A 12,889-nucleotide genomic window follows, 5' to 3' on the forward strand; every position below is an offset into this window, starting at 1 on the left:
ACTCTTTTCTGCCCTCCACCCTCCTCAGTGGTTTTTCTGTTCCTTGCTGGAGCACAGGCTCCAGGCAGGCAGCTAGAATCATTCCATTCAGCACTCCAGTAACTTTAGAGCTGGTATTTGGCACAACCTTGATAGCTCAGACGGTAAAGCATATGCCTGCAGTGCGGGAGACCCGGGTTCGATCCCTGGGTGGGGAAGATCCCCTGGAGAAGGAAATAGCAACCCAGTCCAGTGTTCTTGCCTGGAAAATTCCATGGATGGAGGAGCCTGGTAGTTCATGGGGTCGCAAAGAGTCAGACAGGACTGAGCGACTTCACTCACTCTAATGTTAATTTGGATGTCAGCTTCTCTCTTCTCATTCCCCACCCTTACCCCCCCCCAAAGATTCTGGGAAATTTAAAAACCAGGGCTGCTCAAAACAAAAGGGCCTATGAACATCAGGAAAGCAAAAGGCTTGATGCTAACAAGGAGACCAAGCCAGGAAAGAGAACTGTGAGGAGAAAAGAGGCACAACCCAATGGACTGGACACTCGGGGAACACTGGATGCCTTCCAACCACACACCAGGCCTTGTGCTGGACTCTGTGGTTTGGGCACACCATGAATGAGTGTGGGCCCCTTCGTATGGAACACACAGATTAGTAGCTGGTGTACCCAGTGTGCTTGAAGAGTCTGAAGTTGATAACATACACAATAAACAGTGTTTGAGAAAGATTATTCCAGCAGGGTGTGTAGGAGGAAGGGAAAACCTGGGTCAGAAAGGACAGTGTGGCAGTGACTGTGGGAATTTGGGCCAAAGGTGGAATCTATGGTATTGGAAAGGAAGGCATGAGGAAAGTAACAAACAATACACCTTGTAATAAAAGCAGGAGTGGGAAGAATTTGGTAATAGATGGTGAAGGAGAGAAAACAGTTAAGATTTTTTTAAGTTAATTTTTTTTTAGATTTTTATTTTTGCCTGCACTGGGTCTTCATTGCTGAACACAGGCTTTCTCGAGATGCAGCCAGTGGGGGCTGCTCTCTAGTTGCAGTGCACGGGTTTCTCATTGCAGTGGCTTCTCTTGCTATAGAGCACATGGGCTCTGGGTGCACGGGCTTTAGTAGTTGTGGCTCAAGGGCTCTTAAGTGTGGGGTCAGCAGTTGTGGTACACAGACTTTGTTGCTCCATTGCATGTGGGATCTTTCCAGACCAGGGATCGAACTGGCATCCCTTGGACTGCAAGACAGATTCGTAACCACTGGTCCACCAGGGAAGGCCCAAGAGTTAATTAATCCTCCTTCACGGTGAGTTTGGGCAGTAGGAAGGTCACTGCAGGCAAGGAGGAGGAGCTGGTGTGAGGGACCTGAGGGTGAGTTCCGTCCCTCCTGGGCCATGTGAGGGCAGGTATCCTCTAGGCGATTGGACTTGGACACAGGGACATCCTGAAGAGTTGTGGCTGCCTCGTAAAAGAGTGTCCTCGTCACTGTGGGTATGCAAACAGTTTCAGAACATTGGCCTGGGATACTGTGGAAAGATTTTATCCATCAGGTAGAAGGCTGGAGTCGACACAGTGAAAGTGGCTCCTGACTGAGGGATTTGGTGAGCGTTGGCTGGGTAAGCACATGTGTGGGAAGGACGCCTGTATGTGTGGGAAGATGGTTGGCACCCATCGTCTCAACTTTGGCTACAAAAGGTGCCCGAGATGCCTGGGAAGTGGGGGTTGAGGCCCAGGTGAGGCATGTCAGCAGCCTAGGATCCCGCCCCACCCACCCCCCGCCCCACCTTGGAAGGCCCTGGAGCCCAGGACTGTGCTGACTGCCAGGGCATTTCCTGGAACTTGGCAGAGGATGGAGCCCCTCCCTGCCTGCCCTGGCACACTCCAGGTACACTGTGTCCCGGGATGTGGGGTGGGGGTGGGGGGTGGAAACGTTGCAGACACCCCAGGAGACTGGGGTGTAGGAAAGGTCCCCACCCCCCAGGAAGAGTCCTGGTTTGGGCAGACATCTGAGGTCCCGCCCTGCGGCTGTCATCCTCACAATGGCCCCACCAGACCCCAGGGGACAGCAGGCCCAGAGGAGGAAGGAGAAGCCTTGTGGCTGGGTGGCAGGATTCGTGGGTCTTTGTTGTGGCTTTGGGTGGGAGGGTGGGTAAGGCAGAAAAGCGGGGTCTCAGGCTTCAAAGCACCTCCCCACCTGCTTCTTCCTGCGGGGTAATCTTCAGGGGCCTAGTGGTTTTGAGGGGAGGGGACAGGAAGAGACTCTGAACTCTGGGTCAACCGAGGACAGAGATGGAGAAGATTTCCTTGCCCTGCATCCATCCCATCTCTCCCAGCGTCGTCTTCTGCTCCCCTCCACCCTAGACCAAATTTCTACTTCCATCTGCAACTAACAGTTACGACCCCCCACCATGCCAAGACCTCCAGAGGCCTCCCAGAGTGGTGGGAGAAGGGGACGATCAACTTGTCTGGCGAGCCACACCTGCCGGGCTGGGTGAGGTGAATGCCTCTCCCGAGTGGGCAGAGCCCATTCAGGTCCGGCCGGGGCGTGGGGGGCGGCGCGAAACGCCAGAATGGAGGGGCGAGAAGGCAGAGGGCTGCGCGAACCGGCCACGTGGAGGTCCAGCGCGACAGGCAGGGGAGGGAGCCGCGAGCAGGCCGTAAGCTCGCTCCTCCCGCTCGAGGGAGCCTCCGAGAGAGTTGAGTCGTCGCTGACCGCAGGCTGCAAGAGCGGTTGATCTGGTGAGCGAGCACACCCACTTACCCAGCTGCTGAGTCAGGCTGTTCTCGCTCCCCGTTCGCCCGCCCGCCCGCTCGGGACATTGTGTTCCAGCCCCGGCGCGCTGGCACCCGGCCCAGGCGCTCACACCAGCCTCCTCGCCCTGTTTGTGCTCGCGGCTTGCGCTCGGCGCGCAGCCTCCCCGCCGCCGCCGCCGCCGCCGCCGCCGCCGCGGTCCCGCGAGTGCACGCTGGGGCCGGGCCCGCCGCAGACACCGGGGACGGTCGGGGGCTGGTGCGCAACTCTAGCACCCATCCCCCTATCCCCTCCCCCCTCCGCCGGCCCAGGGGTCCCTGAGGCTCTGCCCGATCACCGGCCTTAGCAAACCCAGATCACTCCATCCCCCACCTGAGTCCCGGTTCGGATCCCTGGGCGAGTGGGGGGCCTGGGGCAGCACAGTTGGGAAGGGGCGGGGGGCAGATATTGGTAGCTAAACGCGAGAGAAGAAGCCACCCAGGCTGCCACCCCAGCCCCACGGGTGCTCAGTCCAGGAGTCTGGAGGAGGAAAGCAAGGAACGCGCCAGCCCCATACTTGCGAGACCTGGGATGCGGTCACGTGACAACGGAAGCCCGCTAGAGGGGGCCAGTTCAAGCCATCTCCCCGGAGCCTCCCGGTTCCTCCGACCCCTTCCCTGATTGATCCTTTCTTCACACAAGCCTGGAGACTCCAGTGATTTCCCAGGGGCTGGCAAACCAAACCCAACTTTCGGCTAGCTTGGGAACCCCCTGGCTGGACGCCAGGAGTAAGTAGGAAGAGCCTGGACACTAGCGGGTGGGAGTGGGCGGCGGGGTGGAAGACGACGACCCCAAACCCGAGCCTGACCCCTCCCTTCGTCCAACCCAAACCTGGGTGTATTCAGGGCCACGTCTTCTTACCCATCCTTCTGCAGAAAGAGGTCCCTGAGCCCTTGGCCTAAAGGTTCCTGGACCAAGGAGGGGACAAAGGACTTAGATACCGAGCACCTACCATCTGTAAGGATGAGTTCGCTCCTGCTAAGGAGATCATTAAAAAAGTTTACAACGCAATTCGGAAAGTCCTTTCTTCTCCCTTCTTCCAACCTCCACAGTCTGCTGTGCCATTTCCCCCATGCTGGGAGGGCCCATCTTCCAAGGTCTACCCACCTCTCAAGCTCAAGCTCATAAAGCCTGTTTGGAACAGTGCCAGCCAAATCTGATTCCTCTCTCCTCTGAAAGCCCAGCACACTCAGTCTGTACCTTTCTCAGGGCACAGCGTGTGGCCTGTCTCATATTCTAGTGATCTGTTTACTAATCCTGTTCTTCTAACCAGATTAGAAAGTCCTTGAGGCAGAAACAAAGTCTGCTTCTCTGAGCCTTCTCCCATGGCTTGAGCTCATCCCACACAGGCCAAGCTTGGCCCTGGAGTTGATGTTCAATAAATGTTAGGTGTATTGAAATGATTTCCTGCCCTTGGGCAGTTTGCAGGCCAGTTGAAGAGACAAACACAAGGCATGTGAGGTTAAATAATAACCCAAGCCAGCAGGTGGTGAGTACCAAATGTGTGAGAGCTATAGGGAATCAGTGGGAAGGAGACGGTGATATGGGAGAAAGATCCCAGGAGGCTCTAGGCTTTGAGCTGTGTATGTGGAGGAGGAGAGAGAAGGTGTGGAGGTGACTCAGTCTGGTTTACATCACCGCAGACCCGCCTACACACTAGGCACTTCACCATGCATTATCTCTAATATTTAAGAGAGCAGGCTGGGTTTGGGGAAAGTGGAGGGGACCCAAGCCAGACATGCCCAGAGCCAACCAGAGCTCAGAGGCAGCCTTGAATCTGGGCTTCCCACTCTCACTCCCCAGGCACTGCCTGTTCCCTGGCCTGCCACTCCTACATACTACACCCAAGAGAGCTGCCCAGCACTGCCCAGCTCTGGATGCCCTCTGGTCCCTCCCTGGTGCACAATTGGCTGTGCGACCTTGGGCCAGGCACTTCCTTCCCCACACCTCTCCGTCGTCGTCGTCTGTGCCTCCATTGCAGCATTTCCAGGCTGTGACTCTGTGAGTCAGTGTCCCAGGGATGCTTGCCACCTCCCCTGATGTGACCTGGGCTGCTGTGGCTCCCTCCTCCCCTAGCCCCTACCCTCCTTGTTGCTTCCTCCCAGTCTGGAGCTGCTGAGAGGAACACTGGGTACAGAGTGTGAGCAGGGATAGGAGGTTTCCTGTGGTTGCAAAAGGAACATCGGGACTTTCCCTGCTGTGGGAGAAGTGGGGGAGGAGGAGGCAGGGCCAACCTCGAAGGAACCTCTGCTCTCTTCCCTCCCCTCAGTGCTCCCAGCTCTGAAAAAGGCTGGTACAGTTTGTTACGCTGGGGCCGGAATGTACCGTGTGTTTCATATGGCCTCTGTCCAGTCCTACACTGGCTGCTTTATATTTATACTTCCTTCTTCAGCCGTGGCATCCTGCTGCCTGTCACCCCTGCTCTCATCTGCCCACCTCCCACCTGGGCTCCCCCATTCACCAGGGGTTCTGCACTCCTCTGGGTGGTAAGGGTGGGGGGCTGAGCAAGCCCTGGAGGAAAGTTGGACTCTGGGAGGTTGAAGCCGTCAGTCCCCTTCTCCCTCCATCAGCCAGCCCGAAACAGCCTCCAAGGCCATGGACACTCCAAGCTGGGTCTGAATTTTCTCTGGGCCTTTGAGGTTGACCCCCCTCCACCACTCCTTGCCACCCTTATTTTTCTGAGCACTTCAGCAGTGTGCTTGAGCCCAGCTAGAGAGGTGAACTGAAGGCTCTATTTAAGTTGCCACCCCCCACCCCAAAACCTTGGCAGACTTGTTAATCCTTGATCCTCCAGGCATCCGTTACAGAACAAGGCAGAGGTGGGAGTGGGGGAGGGGGATTCTACCCCCACTCCTCCTACCCTAGGAGTCAAGCATACCTAACAGAAGCTGCAAAATGGAATTTGACACTTGGTGACAAAATGATTTTTGAGTTGTGACCACTTTAATCTCCTCAAAGTGGGTTTGACATTCAGAGATCGATACATTTATGATCTAGCCTTCCTCCCCCAAGAGCACATGATGTTATTATTCACAATAAGAACTAATGTCCATTGCCTCCTAGGGACCAAGCATTGGGTACAGGGGTTTATGTACACAAGCTCATTTACTCTTCACAGTGACTCTAGGAGGTGGGTGTTTCTGTACCCGCCTTTGACAGTTAAGGAAACTGAGGCTCAGAGAAGTAAGAGAGCTGGGATCCACATTTAGGTCTGCCTCACAGCAAAGCCAGCACTTCTGAGTGTCCTGCTAGATGACTTAGGTCTGTATCTAAATCACAAACCCTCCATTTCTCAAGCCTCAGAGTCCTATTCCGCCCACCCTTCAAATGATTCCAGGAACTCTGCATCCTGAGAGCCTATATATGCCTGGAGGTATAGTATGACAGCGGGAAAAACATTTTCAGCCCATTGGAAAGGCTGAAATGCAGAGGCCCCAGGGGACACTCAGTGGTGGAGGTAAGTGGTCAGACCTGCTGGCTATGGGCAGCCTCAGTCATTTCTCAGCTGGCATGCCAGCTCCCACTCAGCCCCTCACCTAGGAGTAAACTTTTTCTCACTGTACCACTCTGGGAACTAAGAACCAGACCTTGGATCCAGGACTCTGAACTCAGAACTTCTGTGGTACTTGGTGACATGGTGGCATGGCCTCTCCAAGGACCCATTTACATTTACAGCAGGGCTTTGGCAGAAATCACCACCATTATGGCAGATCCCTGGCCATATCGGGGTGTGTCCATTTCACTTATATTTCCTAACTCGCTATGCTCACTATGATCTTCATGATCCTCTAAAGGAAGGAGAATAGTGCCCATTTTCCTAATGGGAAAACTGAGGCATGAACAGCTCAGTTGCTTACTCAAGGGCAAGAAATTAGATTTGTGACTCTGATATCTGGGGTGCATTGTTTCATAACACTGAGCCTGTCCTAAGACACAAAGAGTTTCCCAAGATGTCTCCAAGCCTGGTGACATGTGACCTTTCATCCAGCCCTTTCACCCTAGGATGCTGCCCATGCCACCCTTATCTACCCCAGGGCTGAAGCAAGGGCCCCAGACATCCTGTAGTCAGCTGGCCTGGCCTGGGCTCTGGCTTCCTGTCCTCTGCGGCTCTCACAGGCACATTTTGTCCCCTCTGAGGCCGGTTCTTTCTTCCTCTTTTATCCTTCCTTCTTTGTCGCTCTTTGCTCACGGAGAGTCCTTTTTAAATGCCTCCATCCATCTGTGTTTGCTTTTTACCTTTGCATTCTGTATGTCCCTTCTCCTGGGAAGTTTCCTAAGGTCCTCCATGCCCTCTGCCCTTGACACCATCTTGTTTTTAAGGAAGCATCTTCCATTTCTACCCCCACCCCCACTCCTCACTTTGCTTCCAACTTGAGAAGAGGGGTCAGATTACTCTGGTTCATGCCTTCAGTGTGCACTTAATGAATGCCTACTCTGTGGCCCAGGAATTGTGTTAGTGCCTAGGATCTAAAGTCCAAAAGCTGTGCTGGAGCATCTATTAAGCACCTACTGTGTGCTTATGCTTCAACCTAGGGACACGTAAGCTGGTCATTGTCCTCAAGGAATCTCCAGGTAAGAGAATTCCTTTGTGGTATAGTGGTTAGGACTCCAGGCTTTCATTGCTGAGAGTCTGGGTTCAGTCTCTGGTCAGGGAACTAAGATCCCCCAAGTGGTACAGTGCACTGCCCCTAAAGATCTCCAGGCTACTTGGGAAGATGCATATAAACAAGTTACTCTAATGCCCTGGGAAGTCAGAGACTGGGTGTGACCAGAAGCCTCAGGGAGGGCTCCTCTGAGGAGGCCAGTCTTCAAGCCTGAGATGAGCTGGCCAGGCAGAGAAAGGGTGCAGGGAGTGCCAAGTAGAAGGAACAGTGTGTATAAAGGCACATGGCGTGAAGCTGCCCTAGGTTCTCTGGAGGACACTTTGAGTTGTTTGGTCTGGCCTGAACCTGGAGTGCAGGTTGGGGAACCTGAGCAGATGTGGCCAGAGGCAGGCAGCCCCAGATGGTACAGAACCTCCTGTTCAGCCAGAGTTGACCTTTATCCTGGAGCAGCCGGAAACCAAAGCAGCCTGACGGCTCCCTACAGCCTAGGAGCCCCAGGGTTGAGCTGGGGCCAGGCCTGAAATACTCTCAAGTCGCCATTAACCCACATTTACTGCCCTTTGGCTCCGTAAGACCTGAGAGAGAGGCAGACACTTCAGTATAATGCTGTTTCCAAAGCATAATCATTCATTCATTCATAAATGTTTCACAAGTTCTCCTGTTCGCCACCTGCGGCTCTGAGCACTGGGAAGGGATCATTGACCCCCCCCCCCGACACTGAGGTCCCAGCTCACAAGAAATTTTACCTCTTTGGCAGCTGGGGAGGGAAGATAGGCCACAAACAAACAAAACAAAAGAAGTAAATGAAAAAGATAATCTCAGATCGTGCTGAGTGCAAAGAACAAAGCACAGTGGTGCAACTGCAAGTGATGGGCTGGGTTGGGTGGTCAGTGGAGGCTGCTGTAAGGACAGTTACCTTTGAGCTGAGACCGAGATGGCAAGAACAAACCAGTATGTGAACGTGCGGGGCCTTAAGGTTCTAGGCCTAGGAAAAAATCACTTGCGAAGGGCCTGAAACATGACGGAGCTTGGTGTCTTTCAGGTTTAGAAAAATGTTGGGTTCATTACTCTCCAGCAATTCTAGGCAAGGATCATTGTACTCATTTTGTAGAGATGGAAACTGGGGCTCAGAATGGTTAAGTTCCTTGGCCAATATCCTAACTGGTAGTCCAAATTTGGGCTCTAAATCCACTGCTCTTTTTTTTCTACAAAGTATCATGTTGCTGTACAACCAGTGTCCTAAATTATTTAGAACCATCCAGTTTCCAAAATTCTGCCTCACTGTTCTCTGGACATTCACCCTGGACCTTCTCTGTGTCCCAAATCATGACTTCAAGCCCTGTCTCTGCCACGTTCTACCAGCAGCAGCCGAGAATGGGCGTATCATCCCCCTAAGCCTCAGTTTCATCATCAGCAAATAGGGAGAGTAAGAATCCCAATGGCATAGGCTTGCCAATTGAGGATTGAATGAGGTCATCTATGTACGGTCAGTACAGTGCCTGGAGCAGGGTACACATTCCACTTGTGGTTGTTCTTAAAACTGGGGTCGCAGGAGAATGGTTCTGTCACCACATGCAGGCCTCTGACGCATGTGCGGGGCCTGGGCGCTGCGGGGGCAGAGGGCAGCCGGGAGGGCCTCTTCCCTTTGCCCAGCCGCCGGCTTCTCGTGCCGGGATCCCATACTGACACATCTTGTACTTCCCGTTTCCAGGGAAATTCCTCGCCTCTGGACCGCACCCGCCCTTGAACACCTCCCGGTCTCTGGGCAGAGCGCAAGCCAGACAGAGCTGGGGACAGTGAAGTGGCCATCCTCAGCCCTGTGTGTGCCAGGAGCCCCCCCTCCCGGGGGGTGGGGGGAGAGTGGCCCCGCTGCAGGAGGGCAGGGGCGGCAGAGGGAGCCTGGTGTGGGCGGCTGGGACAGAGTCCTTCTTGAAGGAGGTGGGGACCCCGTGGAGTACGTGACTTCTGACCCTTCAGCCTGCATGCTCCAGTTAGCAGGACAGAGACCCCTCCCCACGCATCCCCAGCCTTCTCGGGCTTTCTGCCCTGCGGGGAGGCCCTGTCACCCCGCCCCCCGCAACACCCCTCCCAGGCATCCTTGAGAGGACCAGCTGGAGCTGGGGGCTGGGAGCAGGCAGAGTCCTGCCAGGGCTCTCAAACCCCTAGCCTGTCTCCCCCTACCCCTCCCTCGACCCGACTGCTGCGCCGCTTCCAGGTTTAAAGCAAAACCTGGTTCCATCCTTTCTGCTGCTCGGTGGTGCTGGCACTGCTGCCTGGGGTTATTTTTAGCAGGGATGCGGGAACGCACATTTCTCCCGGACTTTCACTGGGGACACCCCCACCCCGCCAGCCAAGACTCCCCCTAGGGAGGCTGTTTCGGAAACCCCCCCTCCCAGAAAGGGGAAACGGGTGTGCTTTCTGTTCCTCCAACTCACCAGAATAGGAGCTGCAGTCAAGCCTGGGGCTACCCTGGTGGGAAATTCTAGGTTCCAAAGCCCATGGGCTGCCCTCATCCCTGGTCTCTCTGTTCCCTTAAATCTGGGGGGCCTGATGCCCAGTGTGTGGGAGTTGGGGTCCAAGGAGAGCCAGCATTATGGACTCCATGGGGGCACCAGTTATTCTGGGTGGTGTTTATGTGGATACTTGCTTTATAATTCATTAAACTGATCTTGCCTGGTCTGTGTATTTCTCTGTATGGGTGTCTTTTCTGCTAGCAGTAGTTTATTGAGGTATAACCAATACCCAGTAAAATGCACAAATCTTAACTGCACAGCTCAGTGAATTTTGACAAATATGTATACCTGTGTAACCATCACCTAGATCAAGACTTTGAACGTTTTGAGTAACCCTAAGTTCCCTTTCTTGACTAAGAAACCTATATGCAGGTCAGGAAGCAACAGTTAGAACTGGACATGGAACAACAGACTTTCCAAATAGGAAAAGGAGTACGTCAAGGCTGTATATTGTCACCCTGCTTATTTAACATCTATGCAGAGTACATCATGAGAAACGCTGGGCTGGAAGAAGCACAAGCTGGAATCAAGATTGCCGGGAGAAATATCAATAACCTCAGATATGCAGATGACACCACCCTTATGGCAGAAAGTGAAGAGGAACTAAAAAGCCTCTTGATGAAAGTGAAAGAGGAGAGTGAAAAAGTTGGCTTAAAGCTCAACATTCAGAAAACTAAGATCATGGCATAATCAATAAAGCAGAAATAGATGTTTTTCTAGAACTCTTTTGCTTTTTCCATAATCCAGCGGATGTTGACAATTTGATCTCTGGTTCCTCTACCTTTTCTAAAACCAGCTTGAACATCTGGAAGTTCATGGTTCACATATTGCCGAAGCCTGGCTTGGAGAATTTTGAGCATTACTTTACTAGCGTGTGAGATGAGTGCAATTGTGCGGTAGTTTGAGCATTCTTTGGCATTGCCTTTCTTTGGGATTGGAATGAAAATGGACCTTTTGCAGTCCTGTGGCCACTGCTGAGTTTTCCAAATTTGCTGGCATATTGAGTGCAGCACTTTCACAGCATCATCTTTCAGGATTTGAAATAGCTCAACTGGAATTCCATCACCTCCACTAGCTTTGTTCATAGTGATACTTTCTAAGGCCCACTTGACTTCACATTCCAGGATGTCTGGCTCTAGCTGAGTGATCACACCATCATGATTATATGGGTCTTTTTTGTACAGTTCTTCTGTGTATTCTTGCCACCTCTTCTTAATATCTTCTGCTTCTGTTAGGTCCATACCATTTCTGTCCTTTATCGAGCCCATCTTTGCATGAAATGTTCCCTTGGTATCTCTAATTTTCTTGACGAGATCTCTAGTCTTTCCCATTCTATTGTTTTCCTCTATTTCTTTGTATTGATCGCTGAGGAAGGCTTTCTTATCTCTTCTTGCTACTCTTTGGAACTCTGCATTCAGATGTTTATATCTTTCCTTTTCTTCTTTGCTTTTCGCTTCTCTTCTTTTCACAGCTATTTGGAAGGAAAGTTATGACCAACCTAGATAGCATATTGAAAAGCAGAGATATTACTTTGCCAACAAAGGTCCATCTAGTCAAGGCCATGGTTTTTCCAGTGGTCGTGTACGGATGTGAAAGTTGGACTGTGAAAAAAGCTGAGCACCAAAGAATTGATACTTTTGAACTGTGGTGTTGGAGAAGACTCTTGAGAGTCCCTTGGACTGCAAGGAGATCCAACCAGTCCATCCTAAAGGAGATCAGTCCTGGGTGTTCATTGGAAGGACTGATGCTGAAGCTGAAACTCCAATACTTTGGCCACCTCATGCGAAGAGCTGACTCATTTGAAAAGACCCTGATGCTGGGAGGGATTGGGGGCAAGAGGAAAAGGGGGCAACAGAGGATGAGATGGCTGGATGGCATCACTGACTCATGGACATGAGTTTGGGTGAACTCTGGGAGTTGGTGATGGACAGGGAGGCCTGGTGTGTTGTGATTCATGGGGTCGCAAAGAGTCGGACACGACTGAGCGACTGAACTGCACTGAAGTTCCCTCGTGCCTGCTCCTAGTCAGGCCCCACCCTTGAGATGACCAAGATCTGATTTCTATCCCCATATTTATTGGAAGGACTGATGACTGATGCTGAAGCTTAAACTCTAATACTTTGGCCATCTGATGCGAAGAACTAACTCATTAGAAAAGACCCTGATGCTGGGAAAGATAGAAGGTGGGAGGAGAAGGGGACAACAGAGGATGAGATGATTGGATGGCATCACCGACTCAATGGGCATGAGTTTGAGTAAGCTCCAGGAGTTAGTGATGGACAGGGAGGCCTGGCGTGCTGCAGTCCATGGGGTCACAAAGAGTTGGATACAACTGAGTGAGTGAACTGAACTGAAGACTGGTTTCGTGTATGTGTGTGTGTTTTACAGGTTAGAAGAAATATAGCTGCTGTCATAAAAGAAAGAAATGGGCAATAAAAAATTTAACATGAAAGGGAGCCTGAAAAAAGGAGGGTAATTGGAATTTGAAAAAAACTAAGGAAAAATTGGCATGGAAATGGGAGGTTCCAAACTAGCTCAACCCCTCAGCTTTGGGACTGGAGGGCTTGGGATATTCCCCTGAGCAGAGAGGCAGTGAGCAGGGCTCACTCCTGGGCTCACTCCTGCCAGGGCTCCTCCTGGGTCCAGCTGCCCCCATTTTCTGCTAGAGATCCAGGCCCTTCCTCCAGCCCCCTCACCACAGCAGGGTTCAGCAAGGCCAAGGCTGCAAGGAAATGGCACTCTCAAAGGGATTCACCTAGAGACAGGGAGAAGTCAAAGCCTCTGTTCAGTCAAAGTTGTTAGTCTTTTCTGCCTTCCCTTTCAAGATCTTTGTGATTCTGGGCCTCCTTCACCCTACATGAAGGGGAGGGGAAAGGCTGAGGCTCTCAAAGGAGGGTAGGAGAGGAAGAGTCAAGGAGCCCATCATTCCTTCTTTCCTTTATTTTAAAACACTTATTTGGGACTTGCCTGGTGGTCCGGCGGTTGAGACTTTGCCTTCCAATGC

Source organism: Bubalus kerabau, chromosome 3 (genome assembly GCF_029407905.1).
Source record: "Bubalus kerabau isolate K-KA32 ecotype Philippines breed swamp buffalo chromosome 3, PCC_UOA_SB_1v2, whole genome shotgun sequence".
In the NCBI taxonomy this organism is placed as follows: domain Eukaryota; kingdom Metazoa; phylum Chordata; class Mammalia; order Artiodactyla; family Bovidae; genus Bubalus; species Bubalus kerabau.